A 23,293-nucleotide genomic window follows, 5' to 3' on the forward strand; every position below is an offset into this window, starting at 1 on the left:
GTTACTTCTTTAGTCCTCATACCATTATAGAGGTAAGTGACGTATATTCTTATAATATTTCCTAAATTTTTTAACAGTTATTGAAATAATGATGTCATAAAAAAATTAACATATCCGTTAGAAATCTTCCGAGCTCCTTAAAACTTCGAGTTGATCAATTAATATATAATTTTTGTAGGTTTAAAAACCTTATTTCATATCAATTTGACACATCATCTATAATATCAGGATAACTGGAAAACATGGCCTTCAAGATACATGGTTTGTCTTATTGAAAACTTTCATTTAAAATATAAATAGTTATCCTCATCACACTTGGATTTTTAAGATTCTTCTACATTAAACACAAGAAATATTTTACAGTGATACCTCGAGAATTTAAATTTTATATAAACCTTTTTTTTTTTTTTGCTTTTGATGTAATGTTTTGATAATATTTGATCATGCGAGCAGGTGATTCTATTTTTTTACACACATATTTTATCCTATGTCTGCTATTTCTAAAATGAAAATTCATCCCAACAAGTTATAAACTAATGAATTCCCAAATTATAAAACCAAGTTCGGATTTTAATGAATTCCTTTTATAACTGGCCCGTGTTTTTACATTATGGACAACGCCTGGAAGTGTCGACGCAGTGTTTTTTGAGGAAAGCGTTTACTTTCGCAGTATCCTTCCTATGAATGTTCGGCCCAGTCGTTCCTTATATCTGAACTCAAGCGTTAAATATCCTTTTAATGAGGAGGTATTTCACCTCCCATCCTATGTAGGTGTATCTTGTAGCTTTTGATTCTTCACCATTAAAAAACAAAAATCCAATGACTGGCCTAAAGTGTGTCTTGGATCTATTATTTTAGGCATACTCTCAAAACCAACAAAGGTTTGAGATTCAAGTAAATTAAATGCAACCATTAAGGGTAGGAAATTTGTAGTTATCCCCAACTTGATTATCCGTTTGACACATAAAAGTAATTAAAAATGAATATAAATGTGTAAGTAATTAGGGTACAGTAAACAAAAACCCTTTTTTTTCAATCTTAAAAGAAGAATCATCGTTTAAACCATAGCGGTTGTATATGAATTAGGTTATTTTTATGAATCTTAGAATCCATTAACGTATAACGTTAAAAATCATCAATTCATTGAATCGATCTAATATTTACACAGAATCATCGATTTTATGTTCTTTTAATTGCTAGCATGATAAGCCCTCTCGCAGAACTATAGCCGTTTCAGGCAAATTTTCAGTATGAGTTAAACAATTAATTCTTTATTATACTTACTTCTTTTCTTATAAACCAATTTTTAACTTTTATAATTAAGTTGTAGTGGTACAAATTTAAAAGCAAAAAAAAAAAAAATGCGGAGAATATTTGAAATATAGCTACATTTGAATGTCTTTCCTAGAGAATCTTAGTGTATTATCGCTTTTCCCCTTTTATAGTAAACGTGTCTTATTTTCGCATTACCCGCTCCTCTCCCCATTTAGTTTTATTTTTTAAAAATTGAGGTTATACTCAGTGGCAAACAAAAAGTTTTAATTTTTCTATTAAAAATTTAGGCAAAAAAGTTAAATATACTTGTTCGTATACTTAATAAATTATTAACTACTGAATAAACATTTGTTTTTTTTTTAGTCACCTTTGTTTGAAATTTGAACTATTACAGCTGATAAAATACTATTTCAGCCTTTGGAACAAACTCGGAAGTGGGATAAAGTCTAAAAAAATGAAAAATGACAACATGAAGACTAAAAATATTCGGTAATTTTAAGGATGCATCAGCATAAATCTTAACTTTCAAAACTACAGAAGTGTTTTGCAATGAGGAATTATTAATAAAGTTCATTTAATAAAATTGTATGCAACACTATAGATTTACTTCTATTATTTTTTTTTATCTGTGAATGCATTTCATGTTTTATATAATTATGAAGTACTAATTCTATTTTAATGAAGAGTACAAAAAATATATATCTGTAAAATAGTGGTCATGGTTAAGTACAGAAATGGGTGATTCAGAGTTAAGTAGTCAAACTAAAATATGAACTAAGGAAAACTCAAAACAAGAAAAAAATATCATCTGAAGGTATGTCTGCAAACGCTTTGTTTTGGAGGTATTCACACCAAAAGATTTTCTTTAAATTATTTACGTTGTATGAAATAAATAGAACCTATTTATTTGTTCTAACTACTTTATTAATTAAATGGAATCATTAAGATTCATATTAAATGTTGTTCAAAGAGAAGGTATGTCCGCAAACGTTTTGTTTAGGAGATGGACTATATAAAATACTAATATGGCTTTTTCCCTAATTGTATAAAAACTATTGGCAACATGAGGATTAATACTATTAGTATCAGGAATTAGCATTGGAAATAATCAACAACATTTATCAGTTTGTAAGAGGCTTTCGCAGTGTACTCTTTATTATACCTTCAATTTATACTAATGGTAAATGGTGTTTGTGTACGGTTTTTGCAATGCTAATGCTACCCGTTGTGAATATACCAGGAAATTTCCGAATAGAAGATTACCAAACAAGTCTATCTTTAGTTCTACGTTTGCAGATGCAGATGGTATTTTTGTCCCTTTACGAAATGAAGAAAGGACTGCGATCATAACACAATATTTTGATGATAATCTATCTGGTAGTGTACGGAGAGTCCAACTTCAGTATAGATAACTCTCGTTGCAGATGGACTTCAAGAAATTTGAAGAAAGATGCCCATCCTGTCTTAATGCTTGAATGCCTTGAACAGCATTTAATGTGAATTTAATGTTTACGTTTAATTAATAAAGTCGTTGAAACACATAAATAAGTTTTATTTATTTTATATAACCTAAATAATTCATAACAGTGAAAATTTTTAGGGGTGAATAACTCCAATGCGTTTGTTGACATACCTTCAGAGGTAATTTTTTTCTTGTTATGAGGCCCTTAATTCATGTTTTCAGTTTGGCCACTTAATTCTGTACATCACGATATAATAATATATTGTCCTTATGATACAATACTTAATTTAATATTAAAAACCAGTTTATTTCGCAAATATATAGGAAATTTTTTATTCAATTTTTAAAGTAAGTCTGATGACGGAGCCACTGACCATTGAAAGTTGGGGCAATATGATGAATAAAAATAAATAATTAAATGATTATATTGTATCAGAACTAATAAGGATTTAAATTAACATGCTGAGGTTTAGCGGTTTTCGAATTAGGAGTATTATTAACACTTGATCATTGAGCTGACAGATCTCCCTACTAGTGCAAATTAGCCCAGCAGCAGGTGTCAATTCTGCTTCCATTACCCTCCTCAGTTACATCATTAGATCAGTATTAGATTTAAACAAATTAATTAAAGCCTTCTGTAGGATCTCTCGACTTGAACCTGCAGATTCTATATTTACTCTTATAATTTTTATGTTTTTACAATGGAATATATATTATTCCATAAAGATAAAAAATGAAATGTAATTTTTCTCCTGTTAACAGTTAAATAAAAAAATATTATTTATTTTTTCACTTTATTTAAACCATTTTAGGTAATAATGAAAAAAATGAGTGGACCTAGAACGTAAAAATATGTTTCCAGCAATCCATACAAATCCAGAAATTTTGCTGCTTAAAAATCTTGTGTTATCATTTATATATTTAATCATTTAAATCGTGTGATTTCTAACCTACCTTTTTGGCAATATTAACATATAAAATAATTGTTAAATTGTTTTTTATGATATTTTCAAGTGTTAAAAATGTTTCTATATACGGTTGACAAGATATATAAAGTATTTTAATATTTTATGATATAATTATATAGAATTATCTTCCTAGATGCCGAAAACTGGTGACCTCGACGTGTTAGAACATGAAGAATATATTACTGGACTTAATTGGTGTTCTATAAAACAAAAAAGTACGGATAACACACGATTTAAATGATTAAATATATAAATGATCTCAAAAAGTTTAAGGTTTCCTTTCAGTGTAAGATTCGAAATAATAGTTATGAAGCCTTTCAAAAATTAATATTTGAGAAGAAAACATAAATATATTGCGGTAAATTCATTACTTGTTTTATTCAAAAGACACAACCACGAATTTCTATGGCTGTTACATTGACCGACCTTTAGAGGAATTATTGCGTTTGTGAAAAATTTTGAACTTTAGTTTTCAACAGAAATACACATGTTGATGCCCAATGGATCCAAATGACCAAGTCTCGCAAAATAGTTTGTGTTTATCTGTGAACAACCCAGCTCAAAAACGAAAAGTCGTACGAAAATGAACTTACATATTAAGGGGACATGTATGCTTGGGATGTCAAGCACCTTCTTTGTTACCTCTTTTATTACTAATTGGTAAAACAAAAAAAGTTGCCTTGAAGTCCCTCGATAAGGCCTTAAGGATAGAAAATACGACTTTTTGCATTTTTTTATTATTTTTCTTTTTTCTGGGTCGAAAAATTGGTTTTAGTCCTTGTGGTAGGGAACAAGGCGTCCTGATGTGTCTCTGTGGATGGTGCAAGGTGTTCCTGTGATACGAGGAAGCAATCCAATTTTCGCAGTTACTTTACTCCACATACAATTGGAAACGTCCACTGGGAGTGAAACGGTTAAACAAGCTACTTTATAGTTTCTATTTAATACAATTTTTCGATATACCGACGTAAAACTATGTGATATTTAATATCCCTTTAAATAGTTCAACAGGACTTAAATAGCTTATTTTCGATAACTTTTAGAGTGAGATTTATTTATTTGGATTCCTATAGTTTTTTTTTATTTGAAACCATTAACAACTTTGCACTGTTATCAGCGACAAAAAATGTATAAATATGAACTGTGAAAGAATTTGATGAATAACTAAACAAGAAAAAGGGAAAAATAGAGAAAGAAGTTTTGAAATAAAAATATGGGAGACAGTTTTATCTTTTGTTAAACTGCTGTATTCTTGGTAAGAACATAACTATTAATTGTTCGTACCACGAGAGACCTTAAAATACGAATTTTTATAGCAACAGAAAATGAAAGCTATTGTTTGAAATTTTCACCATCTTGGGTGGTAAGTGATAGTTGAATGATGCACGCACAACACCAGATTTTTACTCCACTTATCACCTAGATGAGGTGGGTATTACAATCAAAACATTCTTTCAATTTGCATTTTTTGACTGATCCAATAATTTTAGAGCATTTTAATTTCATTAACTCCGTTTTTAACAACTGGTTTGTAAGTATGACTGGGTCTGTGATTAGTTCTTGGGCGATTAATTTTGTTTTCTTTTTTTGCTTTGCAAGGATCTAACCTATGATCTTTGATATTAAATTGTATTGATGTGTGATTTTTCGTAAAAGATTTCTCTAATTTATTTTAATAATCATATTTAAGGTTAGCTTATTTAATAATTAATGTTTTTTTTAATTTTAAATAATATTCACTTAAATAACAAGTATAAGGAAATATTTACCAATAACTCTATTCAATCACACCTTCAAATAAATCCTTATTTAATTTTTGTTTTGTTTTTACTTACGACGGATTTATAAAACATATTTTGGACTGGTGAGTGAGTTGGAACTAATTTAATAGTAGGAATGAGACAGGAAATTTATATGAAATATTTATTTGGAAGGAAAATAAAATATACAATTAAAAGTAAATCTATAGACCTGGTAGGATTTTACCGTTTAGTATTTTTATTCACCACTTATCAATGTTTGGATGAAGGTTCAACGAAATCTGGCTAGTCATTAAAAAGTTGTTCTGAAAATTCCGATTAAAAGTTTAGCCGTCTTTTCAATCGGATAAATTTCCATCCGACAAACGCTTAACTCGGTTATTGTCAGATTTATTAAAATTTTTAAATAGTTTATAACTGTGAAAGTTAGCCGATGAGAGTAATTTGGTTTATTCCAATCAGCTTGGTGGTAAATAAATGTAACACTGTAAAATTCAACAATATTAATTAATTTGTTTTTTAAATAATAAAGTCAAAACAATTTGTTAAGATATTCATAAGTATTTTTTCATTTCCAAGAAAGGTTATCATTGGAGACTTTTATTCTCAAACTCAAAATACCGAAACCTGGATGGAAATTGAAATTTAAAAAAAAAAATCAAATAACACTAATTTTATATTGCACAAAATCACACGTTTCAGAGTTTTTCTACTAAATTGCACGTTTTGATTTATATTAGATAATTTCATGTTTCTGTACGGAGGAGCACGTTTTACTAATTTTGGGAAAAACTCTACGATATTTATTTTTTATTTAATGATTTTACAACATTTCATTTAATACTTTCTTAATTGTTTCTTTCTCATATTATGAATGACAATACTTAATTTTTTTATTATTTTTTTTTTAAGAATTACAAAAAATGAAGTAAGATACTGTATTTATTAACGTATGATGAGTCAAATTAAACCTAACAAAAAAAGAACGAGTAAACCTAAGTGATGAATGTTCTTGGAATAGTAGTTCGGGTGAATATGAAAAGATCGTTATTGTTTTTACTTGAATGAAAGTGAATATACCAATACATTTTTAATCAAACGTTTCAAAGTTTCTTCATATTGACTTATTTCGTGTTTGTTTTTTTTTTTTGTTAATACTAGAGTTGTAATAAATAGTAATGCCATGAGAAATATTAGTGGAAATTCAGAAGGGAATTTACTTAAAAGAATATTTCGAAATATTCATTTCTACAAGAGCCTTGCATCTTTTTTTAAAAATTAAAATTGAGGTAGTTTTAAATTGAATTGCAGACTTAATAGCATGAATATAAAATCATTTAATACAATAAACTTCCTCATAGCTCTGCAATTATGGGTAAAATATTAGGTTTTTAGTCAGAGAAATTTAGTTTTTTATGTACGTTTGCATAAATATAGAGAATATTTTGTGAGTTTAATTTGATTCAAACTTGGTTAGGTAAATTTTCGGTGTATTAATAATATAAATTGAACAATAAAATTGATTATTGTGGAGCTTAGGTGTTTACTATACATTATGGATTTTTACCGCAATATTTTGGGTTTTTACTGCGTAATAATCCGACCTTAGTTTTCAACAAAGGCATAACTGCGCAGCACAACATTGTTTTTTCTTCTAAATCCTTCATTTGTTACATATTTAAATAATAAGTTCAAAACAATTTGTTTAGATATCTATAAGTAATTTTTTTAAATCAAGGATTATTTTAGAACTATTAAAATAAATGATTTGATTCGTACATTTTTACTTTATTTTCTTATTCATATTTCTCATGTTTTCTTCTTTCTTCCGTATCTGTACTATTTTTTTACATTACAGGTTATAACTTTTTTTTTTTACTTCACGGATTTATACTATTTTTTTTAATTCAAATTTTTGTTCACTTTTATTTTTGTCACAGATTTTTCCCATTTGTGTGGTCTCTATTTGAATATATTGCTAATTCTGTTTGATATAACATTGTCTGGCTGACACAAATAAATATATACTTTCCCTATTAGTATAACAATGCCTGACCTGGTTGAAATTGTTTGCCAATAGGAAAATTGCACTGCATAGACGCTAGAAAATATCAGACGAAGGAGAGAATACAGAGGTCAGGTAAATATTTTCTCTACAGTCCCGTATGATTGTTTTCCCTCACCTTGTAAAATACATGGATGCTATCTTCTATCTTACGGTAAGTCTTTGTTCTTTCAACTGTTTAATGTAACATGCTATGTTTCACAAAAATTAAAATAATTCGTAGGACAACAAAATCTGGCTATTGGCAAAGTTTGATACGGTTGGGTTGCTTGCTCCTTAATATTCCTTGATTTATTAAATTTTAAAGAAAAATTATGTATTTCTTAACAGATATACTTCACAATTTTTCATAGATAAACACTCAAAAATTATAATTATGTGTATGTTATCTGAATGATATGAGTAATAATATCAGATGGATGTGCATTATATGCATTTTCCAATATCATCTACATTATGCCGAAAATTGTATTTTTCAAAACTGATTCTATTAGTATTTATCAATCAGCCTGCAAAAACAAATCTTAAAACAGCTTAACTTTTGTAATAAAATAATATGAAATACTACAAATATAATATCTTGGAGCCAATTTGAGTAACTTGTGTAACTTTTAACTATTATTAAAAAAAAAAAAATTAATGCCACAAACGCTGTTCCTAACATTAATTCCTTAGTCGTGTGAAGACTCGATTCTTACGCAGACTTTACAAATTAAATTTAAAACAAAAATTGTTATTATGCTTGCCTTAATAGTAATTTTAGAACAGGATAATCTTGGATATTTTTGACTAAATGATATTTTGAAGAGTAAGCTTCTTATTAGATATGAAACTAACACATTTAAATAGGAACGGGACGGCATTGCAGTTTGATGCTTGCGTGCCAGAGTGCCTGAAACGATGTGGGTTTCATTCCCACCTGGGCCAGTTAATATTTATTTTCCGACTGTCCCGAGAAATGAATCTTGACATTTCGCCCCACCTGGGTTAGTACCCCGCAGCAACTCAACTCAACTCAAATATAAATATAATTACAATCGTTTTAGTAAATTCTAGTATTTAATTATTTATTAGAACTCGACAAGGAGTTCGAAAAGAAAACTAAAAGTACTAAATATTGTGATATTAAGCTACTCATCTTACTCATTAATACAATTCATTTATTTATGTAGTGAGATTTACTAATTTTTTTTAATCTTTGGAAACCCTCGTTCACTGTTAAAATTCGTTTTATTTTACGTTCCGATTATTTCGTTCTATGTTTGTTATAACCAACAATTCATTTGTCAATGGATTTTGTTTCGATCTAACAACGTGGTGCAATTTTACGAGTCGTCCACATTATGATAAACTTAAAAAAAAAAATTAACTATTTGTTTTAAAATTACTACATTAAGGTATTCAATCCCTCATGAGTGGTTGTTAAGTTACAAGTTATATATAGAAATCTCAGAACGTTTCTAATTTTAATTTTTTTCTCTCATTTTCATCATATATACATTTATTTTATATGGTTGAAATTATATTTTCTGTCATACATCTCGTAATTTTAATTTAAAATATGCTATTAGCAATTGCAATTTCTAGAGAAATTCGGTTATATTTTAATCTAACAAAATGATTTTCAAACTGCATATATTAGCTAAATAATTTAGCCGATATGGTTTAATTTTAGAAGGGAACAACCCAGTCTACAATCTCACGAATTAACTCCAGCAGTAACTTGCTGCTGATTTCCTGAAATTCTATGAAACTCTACTAAAAGGATTTTCTAGGAATTCTATTTTAGTATAAATGTTTATTGAACAAGCTTTCACAAAATACCTGACTATATCAAAGGTTAATAAACTAATTTAATGTTTTCCATAGTTCTATAATAGAATTCGCCACTGGGACATAAAGCACTAGCCCAACAAGTCTACTTTGTCACGTGGAGGAGAGGTCACCCATCTTTCAGCAAGACGTGACCCAGTAAATCTTGGCTTCTGAGTGGCATTTAACCTTATCAAAATTAACTTTACTCTCATTAAAGTGTTGAAAACTGAGGATCATCCATATACGTCATTAAGTAACTCAATAAAATGTATTTTCAGTTAAGAAAGTAGACATAGGAGTTAGTTTTCCAATAATATTTGACTCAGAAATAATTCACTTTTCTCCCTCTCTCCTCCCACAAAAAAGACCTTATTTATTCGAGATAGATTTTATTAATATTACAATAATAATTTGAATTTAAAATCCTTTATTAGTTGTGTCATTATCATAAAATAACTTATATTATGAGTAAAAGAAAATCGACAATTTGTTTTGGCATTAACAGTAATTTATCTGTACAAAGAATATTATTACCACAAAATTTATTATTAATTTATTTTTCAGTAAATCATTCTGGTAAACTAGTTCATGTGGAAATTCGTAATAAGTGGAATATTTTACATTCCAGCTAGTGTGAGAAAACTCAATATACAGTATTTGTTATTGGCCTAGGGGATGAAGCTGACAATGAGTTAAAATATCTGTGGATTCACAAAGCATTTTTTTTTATTTATATAATATTTTATTATGTCCAGTATACTCCTGCACTGTTTCTATACGTCTGCTTAGAAAAGGACATTCAGCATATTTTTCTGAGATATTCAAACATTTTTTATATATGTTCGGGTATCTACTCAGTGGTAAAAATCTAGAATGAATCAGCGAACTACTGTGAGTATGAGATGAGATGTTAGTCTGAAGTTGGACCAATGAAAGTTTATGATCGACTTTTCCCTGTTTTCCAAACTTTTAATGTTAATATGAATAGATCAGAGATAATTTGAAATAAAAATCTTTTATTTTGTTTATGTCGTCAATGATAAGTAGCGTATTTGTGTACGTTATAATTAGTTAAAATTAAACGGTTTGTGTTTTCGAAAGACTTATGGAAATGAAACTCGAAAGTCTTCAGAATCCGGCGCAATGGGACAGTTAAATTTTTGTTACATTCTTTCTCCTTTTTTCATTTTTTAACCTTGTAGCTGTTATTAGCATGAATCAGTAAAAATATCTAAAGTTATATTTCATGTCGAAGTAAAGTAAAACCAGAAAACATGTAACTCCAGGGATAAATCTGCAATAAATGAACAACCGCCTCCACCATAACCGGCTTTCCTCGCTCTGAAGGCGCTGTAACAATGGCCTAATGCACACTACACTAAGGCACTCCTCAGAATACCTAAGGCCCATTAAGGAGAGGCGGAAACTGAACACTATTAATCCAACAGTAACAGGATGATGGGCACGGATAATAGTGAGGAGCTATAGACTATTTGGAGTTATCCTCAAGGATTTAGACTAATGGGGCTGTAGATGTGAAGGTATTACGGAACATAACTATCACTATTTAGAGGTACATATTATTGATCAACAATCATTCAATAAAATTTTAGGTATTCGTAAAGGCTAAAAAGGTCATGAGAAAAATGGTGAAAAGTTAAAAGTGATCTGAACTTGCAATGACTTGACAAGGTAACAATAAAACTTCATGTCAATGGGGTTTTTATTCTTTCCACATGCAGAATCGAATAATAAAATGATTTCCTTGAAGTTTTGGCATGGGTTTATGATATTAGAAATACAGCCTACAAAAAAAAAAAAAAATGACGCATCGGAGCTGTCCCCTTTTTACCTTCCGACTCCATTAAAATAATGTTGAGTTGCCGATACATATATATTAACATGATGTCTTTTATAAAACTGCTTGCATACATTTTGTTTTAGCAAAAGCAGATTCAGAGCATAATTAAAATCGAGCGCAAGAATATCATTTCGCGTTTTGCTCTCTAAGATTACTCCATATGACAAAATTTCTTGCTTCTTTGAATTCTTCTTGTGTAAATCATAAGTTGAAAGACAATCATCTAAAGGGGTTAATTTCCAGCTTCTTTTCCTATTTGCAGCAAAAGTCAAATTTGCCAGTTTTGGGGACAGAAAAGGTAAAGGTAGTTTCTCTGAAAAACTTGAAATATGTTTTATAAGCAATGCGAAGTTTTTTTTTCAAGTTTGTATTTTTAGTAAATTCCAACCTGTTAAAAATCAGTTTGAGAGCAAAGAATGGGTTTTTAATAATATGTTTTGTGAAGAATACTCGCACTTAAGTGCTTCTAAGCTGTACCTACATATTTTCCTTGAGATAATTCCCTTTTTTCTTCAATAGAATCCCCTTTAACTACTTTATTCCTAATCAGGACTGGATTGGAAATATTTTTTTTTTGGGGGGGGGGGAGAATTTTTATGATATTTCTGCAGAACGTTTGGAACACCATTACCTCAATCACATTATTTTTTAGGTGTACTAGTACCATGTAATTTTCCTTTTTCTTATTTTTGGCTTAACTGTGATTTTTTTTGCTTATATGATCTTTGTAATTAAACATGTTTGAGGGAATCAGATAAACTTAGATTTTTTTTTTGCCCAGAATACGTTTAGTATTTTTTTTTCTCATGTATTTATTATAGTTTTACATATTATACGTTTATAATTTTTTTACATGTATTCATGTATACTTCTGGGGTACAACTTTACCTAAATCTACAGCATAAGCTTCTCCGTGCATTTTTTTTTTCTTTTTGCTCTCATTCCTCTTCCATAATCCTTCTCTAATAAGTTTCCTCTTGAGTACAACTACCCTTTCTAAAACATCTGCGTTCAGCAAACAATTCTGATAGAAATAAATAATAAAATCGGGAGAATTACTTATAATAACAGATAGACAGATATGATACACACGATAGAGCTTTTTATAGAACAAGGAGATACGAGGAAGTTAAGAAAACAGCCATACTAACAAGAAAAATCGAGATATGTCGCTCTATATAATATCAAGGAATTGAAAAACTCCGCAAAAAGGAGGTATCGCACCAGCGATATTATTGGAACTAAGTACTCAATTGTCTTTGGAAACTAAAGTAATGCACAATTATCACTACACTGGTAGTTACATACAATCGAATTTGAGTCATACTTTTCGTCGGGATTAATGGAAGTTTAATGGCGATACGTGCATAACTCTGCTAAACTAATTAGCTGCTGAAGGATTAATTGTATGCTTTAGGCCTTAGTCAACAGGGCGAAACTTGATAGCTACTTTACAAGGTAGGTCCTGTCTGAACCTTCCCTTATTGTTGAGCACTCGATATACTTGAAGGTTAGGACTGCTAAAAGGTCTTTATTAGGTAAATTTAACAGTGTTTAAGACACTGTTTGCTCATTATTATTTTTTTCCTTTTTTTGGTACTCTCTGACTAAACAGTTTTTTACATACAATTAATGAATATTCTTCATGCTTCTATATTTTATTAGAGTCTGAAGGAAAAAAAAGGATAACTCAGATAATTCTTCTTCCAATACTGCCTAAACACCCTTAAACACTCTCAGACTCGACTGAGGACAACTGAATAGCCCATCAGACAGCAGAAAGAATATCGTTTTTCTACCTATATCGGTCATATTCCCTTTCTTCAGTAAATTAATTTAACTTAAATTTACATTTAAAATATCTTTATGAACATAAATGTAGACTTTCAACAGTTAACAAGTGGAATCACCTATAAAATGTTTTATGAAAAATTACAAAAAATACCAATGTCTCTACGAAGTACTAAACCCAAAACATATTACCGTTAATTAGTTGTTTAAGAAATTTAATGAGATTGTACTAAGGGTCGTACCTTGGCAGGACTATATGAATTTTATTAATGAATTTTCCTTAACACATGTATCTCAAAAACGGTTCCTCCATAAGTTGCGTAGTTGATGATATCAGCAAAATGGATATGGTATGAATTTTATCAAATTCTTTTTATGTCTAAACGACAAATCATTATCTTAAAATGTAGATAGTTATGTGTATATAAGTTTTGAGGAATACTGATGTACTAATGGCTGAAAATAAGCAATTTTAAAAATACATATTTTTTTGGAAAATACAATACCCTAAGCAGATATATAATAGTGTTTTTATAGGATTCAGTATTTCACTCACTAGGTAAAAACAGAAATATCTGATACGATCACTGTGTTTTATATTACTCGTCATTCAAGTGAAATAGATCTATGCTAAAAATAGAGTTTCTGAGAGGTTAATTAAGTTTATACGTACATATTGCAGTTTACATTTAACTAATTACCCAAATTATTTCACTCTGATGGTTGTCAAAGTTAAAGGGTTTAATTATGGTAGAGCGCAGAGCGGATACTGTCAACCACTGGAGAGACAATTTGAACTGAGTAAACAAAATCTAGCAACGGTCCTATAATGAACTCTCTTCTTTAATCGAATTAATCCAATGCTATTAGTTCGATGATAGAGAGATTTGAAATCGATATATTTCTCGACAAATCATTAATCGTATGCATAAGATTTTCATATTCCGCGATTCACTGTTTTTATCTCGTATCTAATATAATCTCGTTCAATGACAAAAATATTCCATGAAAATCTGTTGTGGTGCGTGTATCGCACAACTTTTCCTTACATTAAATCTTTAGTTTTCCAACGACATAATATACACTCATAACACTACATGTATTTCCGAAAATTAGTTTTCAATTCGGGAAAATAATTCTCCTTTAATCATCTATAATTTAAATCATTATAAATAATATAGAATAGGTATTTGAATGAGGTTATGACTTAATTAATATTAAAGCTTATTTAATTGTACCTTGATATAACTAATTTAATCATAACATCTTTCAAGGAAAGTGTATATGATATGTTAGGCTAGTATGGCATATACTAAACTTAAATAAATAATTTCAGTAATGTATAACCTTTCGTTTTTATTGGAGCTATTCTAACCATACAGACTATTTCGAGTTACGCGGTTGTTTTGAATCGCAATACTTCTTATTTATACATTTCATAGAGAAAGTAAAAAAATTAAAAGTAGTGAAAATAATTGTTGAATATTTTAGAGTAGTGAGCGTTTATTGTAGACAATCGATGTGGCTATTGTTGCGACTTGAATTGAGATGAAAAATAAGTGTAAAACAAAGAAAAAATATAATAACAGGATAAAATTTAACCTCATTATCTTCATTGTTTGTAATAGCTATTTCGTCAGGTAGAGATTATTTTTTACCCACGTTTGCCTATTTTAATAAAGTCGTTAGCTCTATCAAAAACGACATTATTCAATTCTGATTGCAAACAGAGCATGATAACAATTTTGATTTTATTATAATGAACCTTTTAAGCAGGATAATTATAAATCTCATTCATTATCTCTAAAAATGCAATTTAATTAGTATGACATTTCATATTGAACCATTCCCTATGTTTTAAAAAGAATAATCTAATATATAAAATATTCAGTAAGATTGATTTCTTAATAAAAATTGTATTAGACTGTATTTAAGTATTTTAGTTTTAAGCTTTTTGTTCAGACGATGTATGCAGAGAAAAATGATAACGAAGCATATTTATTAATTATTTTATTGTAAATAAATTATTAACTTATATTTCATAAATTAATAAAAAAACTAATAACAAATAGGAACAAATTTCAAATATTATATATATACATAAACAAAAATGGAAATGGATGTAATAAAATAAAAATGATTAAATATTAACAAAATAATTTTTATATAAGATAAAAATAATTAAATTGACTATAAAATAACAAGTAACTATAAAATAAATACACCTATATACATTATTTACATTCACCTAATGACCACCAAACCAACCTTTGCCATCCTCGTATAAATGGCAAAGCAGTGTACAAGAGATCTCATAGCTACTCTGCCAGCTGCGTAGCTAGTAAACATCCATTCTTCTAACTTGCATGATCTATGCTAATTGTTATCAAATGGAAAAAATTATTATTTCATTTTTACTATTTGTGATTATTATCAGTAATTTTCTTTAACTAAGGTTGATGAAAGTTTTAGAACTACATCGTTGGAAATGACATGATCGTCTTATGACCATACAAATTATCATTTTCGATGAAATCCACCCATATACTGTATCTAATTTTACAGTTGTAAAGATGATGGTGTTCCGCAAAATATGATAGCTTTGTGTTACATGTGCTTCGAATCTGTGGAGCCAAAGCTTTTGGTTCTGATTATCTTGAAAATATATAGGTAGGTTTGGCCCGTACCCTACTATTTATTTTGTCGTAATGTCACCTAAACAAAGTATGTCGAGAAGACGACAAACAGCCTAAAGAGGGTCCTGTTGGCCTAAGTGATATAGTTGACAGGTGTTGGTCGATAACTATAGCAGCTGGCTCGTGCTGGCGCGTGGCTGACCCGAGCAGCTGAGAGCACTTTAAGTGGCCGGTATGTGTTCGACTATCTGGCTAATTACTCCCCTACCTTTAGCTTTCAGGTCGGCTTTTCATTAATTATGTATGGCTCCTTTAACAATGCACCTCTTGAAGTATGGCACTAGACCGGGCCCCTCATGAAACAGTCACGTGGATATGCTTAAATGTGTCCTTTGCAACTCTAGGCTCCGTAAAGTTGTATGCTAAGTTCGGAACGAAATTAAATCCTTCGTAATATTTTATACTAATCTTTGAAAAATATTTTTGAGGGCCTAAATTGTATTTTTTGGCCTTTGGAAAAAAATACAAATCTGAAATATAATGAAATGTAGTGAAATAACTCTTCCTTGTTAAAATGTTTTATTTCAATGAATCATCAAAAACGTTTCGTGGCTATCACGTGTAGTGAACCCCCAAAATCTATTATGGTGCGCGCATTACACAACTTTCACTTAACACCCTGAAATGTGAAAATTTCAAACATTAAATTTTTATTAATATTTTATTTTCAATTTTTTTATTTTTATTAGAAATTCGTATTTTTGGGTTTATGAAGGTGTGAATAATAACTTTGTTTCTGTCAATAACCCAACGTTTTAATAAACTATTTAAAAACAGAGTTCATATGGCAACGATCGGATTATCAGACACGCTTGGATTTCAGAAATGCTGAAATTATATAAATAAATGAAATTACATAAAATTTAAATTGTATAGATGTTGACTAGAGGTGTAAAACCTCATATCAACACTATTGTTACTCATAAATCCAGGGTATCTTGAAGTTTCATTTTCATTCGTTATGATGCCTAAATTACCTAAACATTAGCTGATTAGTAATCAAATTCTACTTGAAAGTATTGTGGCTTTGTTGTACAGTAATTAAATTATTATTTAATCGGAATAATTACTTAAATGTTGCAGGGGATAAATGATGTAATTGCAGATGATTATGCATAAAACCGTATTAAAGTATTTAATAACTCATTTATTCCTAATTTCATTTTTACGAGCATTATAAAACTAATCACATGTTTTTAAGAAATTGGCTTTGCAAGTTTTATCAGTATTTATTTTAATTATTTTTAGAATCCACTTGTCAATTGTAAACAATAATTCATACAGTTTTACTTATCTATTATTATTATTTTATTGGAATGTATGTACGCCTTACATCTGTATTATATATTCCTCAATATTAAAACATGAATTTAGAAAAAAACAAGTTTAAAAATAGAATAAAAAATAAGTCATGGTTAAAAAAAAAAATAATATTAAAGTCGAGAATATTTTTAAACTATTTAAGAAGACTTGAATTTAATAATGAGTAAATAAAACTACACATCTAACCTATAATGTCATTCTTAGACATATAAAATGATATTTGTCTTGTTTAATGAAAATAATTATAATTTACCTAATTATAATAGTTCCACTTTTCTCAGGGCTCTCACTTTGAAATAAATATTAATTACTTACAGTTTTATTCGGTTCATCAATTTATCTTTCGAAGATAAGGTGTTTTATATGAACTGGAACTTACCTGGAAAATAAAATAATGATTAAAATAATTCATGAACTGAAAATTATTATATTATGGTATAATTATGAGCGCACTACTCTAATAACATCTTGGAGTCATTCAAAACTATTTTAGAGGAGATGTATTTAGAATAAGACGTTAACTTTTATTTTTGTGTATAAAAATCTTGTCCCTTTTATCAGACGTACAAGGCATCACTACCTTACCTTACATTTTATAATAACAACTTTGTTATCCCATAATTCTTCAAAATTTGAATTCGATGAATTATGACATTTATTATGGTTGTGTATAAAAATTGAGTATAAATGTGACTGTAATATATACTCACTAACTAATACCAATGTCTGTTAGACTTACATATTATCGTGGAATGAAATTCACACATTTCGGTTAAAATGTATCGTTCTGGTTTCTTATTTCAAGCTTTTCATTTATAGGACACGAAATAAACATCCCTCATATATCTTATATCTGTTTTGAAAAATGGAATTGGACAGGTGATGGGTCAGGTATCCATCAGCCGGTGCCTAGCCTCGCCGGAGTGATATGTGAAAGGTCAGGAAGCGCACGCGATGGTCGGGAGGAGAGCCGTTATGATCCATGGAGTGAGTGGTGTTTTTCAATGTTGGAGGCCTCAGGGCAGGGGATTTATTCGGAGCTGCACGGAAGGCCCTCGTTAGATCGCTCTGCTACAGCCCTTGTTTAAGCCCTCCTTAACACACACTCCATTCCATCGACATTTTCCGGCTAAATCGTGGCGGAAAGCTAGAAATCATAAGAGGATATTATCCGATGCGTACAGTTAAAACCACTTTAGGTGTAGTCTCTAAGGAGAGATATGAATTTTATCTAACCTCTGATAATTAATTTTTTTTTCAAATGTACATAAAAACCGAATCTATTATCCATTGACATATCTTGTAATTAGTCTAAGCAAAAGAATCGGACTAACAGCTAAGTGACTTAATAAGAATTGCCTTGAGACTACTTTTAAATCCTGATATAAAATTTGCATACGTACTTACTAACTTTCGTTACTTTTTGAAAACGGGTTCTAAATAGCAAAAAAAAAAATAAGGGCGAGAAATATGAGGCATGTATGCGTGCTCTAGACAGCAATAGACAAATGAACTGTACAACTGTTAAAAGTAACAATCTTGAGCAATAGAATTGTGGATAAGGCTATAAATTATATTGCTCTAAAAACCATAACAGTCAAAAAAGGAGCGTGCTACAAGGAATATACTCGTATTTAGGACAATTCACTTTATGTTCTATCAAAAAAGCTTCGTATTCGCAATGTATTTCTTAATCATCTTTCATTAAATACATAATATTTCGTTTAATAGTTTTTATAAATAAATACATATCATGAAAAATATAGTATTATACCACAAAAGCTATCCTGTAAATTACTGTAGGATTACACTATAACACGATGCTTGAACTATGTGGTTGGCCAGAAACGTCCATAACCAGAGGGGGCCCAAATAACGAAAGCAAATAAAATAAGACAAATAAATACTTCATCACACAAATAATTTTTAAAAAAACGGGTTCTTCTTAAAAACTCGTATAAATGTATTAAAAAATATCGCTTATCGTAATGTCTCATTCATTTTGATTTAGTTAAAATTTATGAAATCATGTCACTATATTCTGTTTTTCGTATTATTATTTTTAAAACATTAAATAATAATTTTTTTTTTAGTGTAAAACTGAAGTAAACTTAGAAAGGCCTCTAACTATGGTTTTATTGTAATCACAACAAATTTTTCGGCGGTTTCAACCGCTGTTACTCCAAGTCATAAGTTTCTTTGTTTTATTTAGGGGTCGTAATAGTATTTATACACTTTTAATATTTATCTTTACTAATAATAATTGAGAAAAAAATATTTTTAGCCTTCTCTATTAAACGATCATGTTTAAGATAACTTTTTTAAAGATAGAAAGGTGAAGTATATTTAAAATTCTCTATTAAAGGACAGATTTTTAAATAATATTTCCTTTTTTTTTTGGTAACATCGTTTAACGGAAAAAAAGAGAGATTGAGTTAGGATCTCACTATTCCAAGAAAAATCGATAGAGGGGTGACATGGAAATAAATAAAAAGAGTTGACACAGGCAAGAACAGTGTCTACACGCCAGGTCGAAGAAAAGATAAACTGAACAACAAAAAATACAATAAAGCTGGTAATTATTCCCTTTCACGTAACCATAAAAGTTGGAACGAATGTCGTGTTTACTAAAGCTATTATGGGGGAATTTCTGACTAGCTTATTTCCAAATTTATGCATTTTAAAAGTCAGCAATAAAATCATTTTTCTGTTCAATAGTTTATTGTTAGTTTTGAAAGGGCGTTTAACAGCCTGGTCATCAACGAAAATAATTTATTTACTTCCTCACCTTAGTTGCAGTGTGAAAACTGCAAACAATAGAATCATTAAGTAATCTCCATAGTTCTTTAATTTTTATTATTAATACTTTATTTGTCTAATTCAAAGATATTGACGATTTTATAATTATTTTGTGATTAGTTATAAATTAAATTTTAATAATAATAAAAGGCTTTGCTGCAAACCATTGAACAATTATTAGGTTAAATTTAAAATTCATGAACAATGTTTCTGAATACAATTTGCTTTAATTTTATTGTGACCAGTCTATTGGCTCTAATGAAACTATATTTTCTCACTTTACATATAATACTTAGTGCTATTTTAGCTTTCTTTGTGTTTTTTTTTTACTTAAAAAAACAAAAACTGAAACTGAATTATCATGGTTTATTTGAAAAATACTTCTCTATTTTTCCATGCGAAATAAAATATATCCATATCAATTTCTTCCATTCAGGACTATAAAAAAAATTAGCTGAGATTATTCATATAATGCATCATCGGGTGTTGAAAATTCTTATTTCATAATATTCGATATTTGTGAAATAAAGAAAAAATAAATACATATGACCACCCCTATCCCTCCTTTTCCTCTTCGCTTCAAAATACGAACGTTTGATTTCATTCAATTACTGGTACAAAAAATTTAATGGACTGTATCAAAATAAAAGGCACTTTCCACTACTTATAAATCAGAAATATTCAAGAAAAATCAATTCATACGAACGCATCAAAATTTTGTCCATGCGTACATCAGGATGGCGGAAAGCAGATAGACAAACTGTCATTCTTCAATTTTATTATTGTCCGTAACTAAAAACTATGAATCTAACAAACAAGCTATAAAATTAAACAATTAATCTTCAAAGGAATTGTAATACTGACTGAAAAAAATACGTTAAAGAAGAAAAATAGCAATTTAAAAAGAAAAAAGAATTGCAAAGAAACTAAAACTTAATCAGGAAAATGAAGTACCAAACATAAGATATATCATAAAGGAAAATCCTATAAACGCAGTACTTATTCACAATATATTTACCATTCAAAACCCTATTAAAAAGGCAGAGGATATAATTTGAGTACCGGCCTTTGTACTTCGGTTCGGACCACGGTAACCCAAACTATCTAATCATTACCCTTAAAAACTTCTTCAATAATACCAAAGGACCAATGTAGGGGGTGTTAGTTTGATCCCCAATAACTATCGTGCCCATTTTTAACGAAATAGTGCATTTGGTCCATTTAGCTCGCACCTGACACTGGCGTAATCGGTAAGTATGTTGGCTTAATGATCTGTTTTTGATTAATCTATTGGATTATAGATTTCTAAAAAGTCAGTTAACAATATTTACAAAATAGAATAAATAACCTAAATAAACATTAGCTACTACCCAATAAGTAAATAAACATGGTTAGTACAAATACACAATACGCAATACAGTAAGAACAACCCAAGGGAGGGTACGAAAAAAAAATAATAATAAAAAAAATATAAGAACAATAAAATTGGAACGAAAAAAAGTAAGCACAATGTATTAAATCATAGTTAACTATAAAATTTAAAATTACATATAAATGTGTAGTGGGAGTTGTTAATTATAAACATATTTTGATAGCATTTTTTTGTTAAATGACAAAATTTCAAATTGAACTTACACAAAAAGTGATCTTTAGACGACCATTTTAGGTAATTAAGAAAAGGAAAAATACAAAATCAAATAACAAGTAAAAATGTATGCAAAATTATCTATATCGGAATGTCTAACCAATTTCAAAATTTTGTAGTGATTTTTAGAATTAGCGCCCGAAGATGGATGGACAGGCCGAAACGTCGAAAGGATTATTATTAAAGAATTATTATATAAATAATTCAACTAAGAAGGATATTTAATCACCAAGAAAGGGACATGAAGAAAGTAGTGTTCCAACATTTTATCAATTGAAGGTCTACCACGGTGTATATTCTCCACATTTACATGTATATATTTAATACAATTGTAAATATCATTAAATAAATTTTTAAAAAATCATCATTGCTCATTATTTTTTCATTAATCAATTTTTATGTTGGAGTTGTTTTATTTATATAACTTTATATCAATATTTTGCATGTCTGAGCTTCCGTTGTATCATCAATGTTTAAATAATAGTTCACTAGTCACGAGTAATTGAGACCCTATGTTTCTAGCATTAGTTCTTATGGTTCTTCAACTTTTGGGTGATGTCGGTTACAGCCGGTCGACGGATCCTGATGTGGGTGTCAACATCCATCACAGACCATGGCCACTTAGGGCGAGAGCTGGGGGTCGGAGATCTAATCAAGAAGAGCGACCGCAGGAACGAAACTACTCACTTTGCCAATGATCGCTAGCCCATTAAGTGCCGGCGTTCAGAGGCCCGCACTCGAACTAACGGAGTTATATTGTGAAGAGGGATGACTCAACAAGTAGCCGGGGTCATTGATGATTGAATCATGGCCCCTCACGAGCGAAATAAAAGCTCGGTCCTCTCATCGGGTCCAGACAAAAGGCCGTAATTAGACAGAGACTAGCTCCGTTGTAGTCTCCCTCCTGAGTTTCTTCATGAATATATTCAATGCTCCAACCCTCCAATATTATGGTATTTATGAGTACTGTGTAAGGGTTGACCACAATGTCCATTGTTTCCTCTCAGCGCAATTTGGGATATAATCAGAATATTTTAAAATACAACATTATAGTTATCAAGAATTGATTTAATGTACGTAGGAATATTACTCTCTTGCATTTAAATATCGGGATATGTTATCAATCACTCACAATTATATGCACATATACCCAGTTTAGGTTAGAAAATGAAAAAAACATATGCTGTTAATCTATCAAAACGTCTGAAGAACATGCATTTTTACATATTTTTACCAGAGTCACAAATTATTAGGAGTGATAGAAAAAAAATTAATAATTTATTTATTTGTTTGTTAAATTTTGGATACAGTATGTGTTTTTATTGTATTTAAATTTTTTAATTGAAACATAAATCATTTAGCCTTTTGAAAATATAACCTCTTACTGTAACTGAAAAAAAAATCAAAAAGATTATCTATTTTTTACTTAAATTATGTTTTAAATAATTTTTTTTAATTTTCTGTTACCCAAAGAACAATTTTCACCTTTTGAATGATTTCGATTTGATTAATTCATTAATCTATATCAGAAATAATTACCATATAATTCCTGAAATAAATATAGGTGATGATAATAAAATAATGGTTTGTTCTGAAAAGGTGATTATTCTATACCTATAAGACGAAAATTCCAGTTTTTTAATCACTAGTTTTTAGTTGAATAGGGAACCGCAACTTAAAATATATTTGAATTAGATAACTGTGAATTGCAGCATTGTAAAATTCTACTTCTCTTTGAAGAAAAGTATATGTAGTTAATTTAGAATTACGTAAATTCAATATTTTTTGAGTGATCGCTTTCATATAACATATAAATTGAATTTTCTTTTAATC

The sequence above is a fragment of the Halyomorpha halys genome, unplaced genomic scaffold (genome assembly GCF_000696795.3).
Source record: "Halyomorpha halys isolate HHAL.00 unplaced genomic scaffold, Hhal_1.1 Scaffold2619.1, whole genome shotgun sequence".
In the NCBI taxonomy this organism is placed as follows: Eukaryota; Metazoa; Arthropoda; class Insecta; order Hemiptera; family Pentatomidae; genus Halyomorpha; species Halyomorpha halys.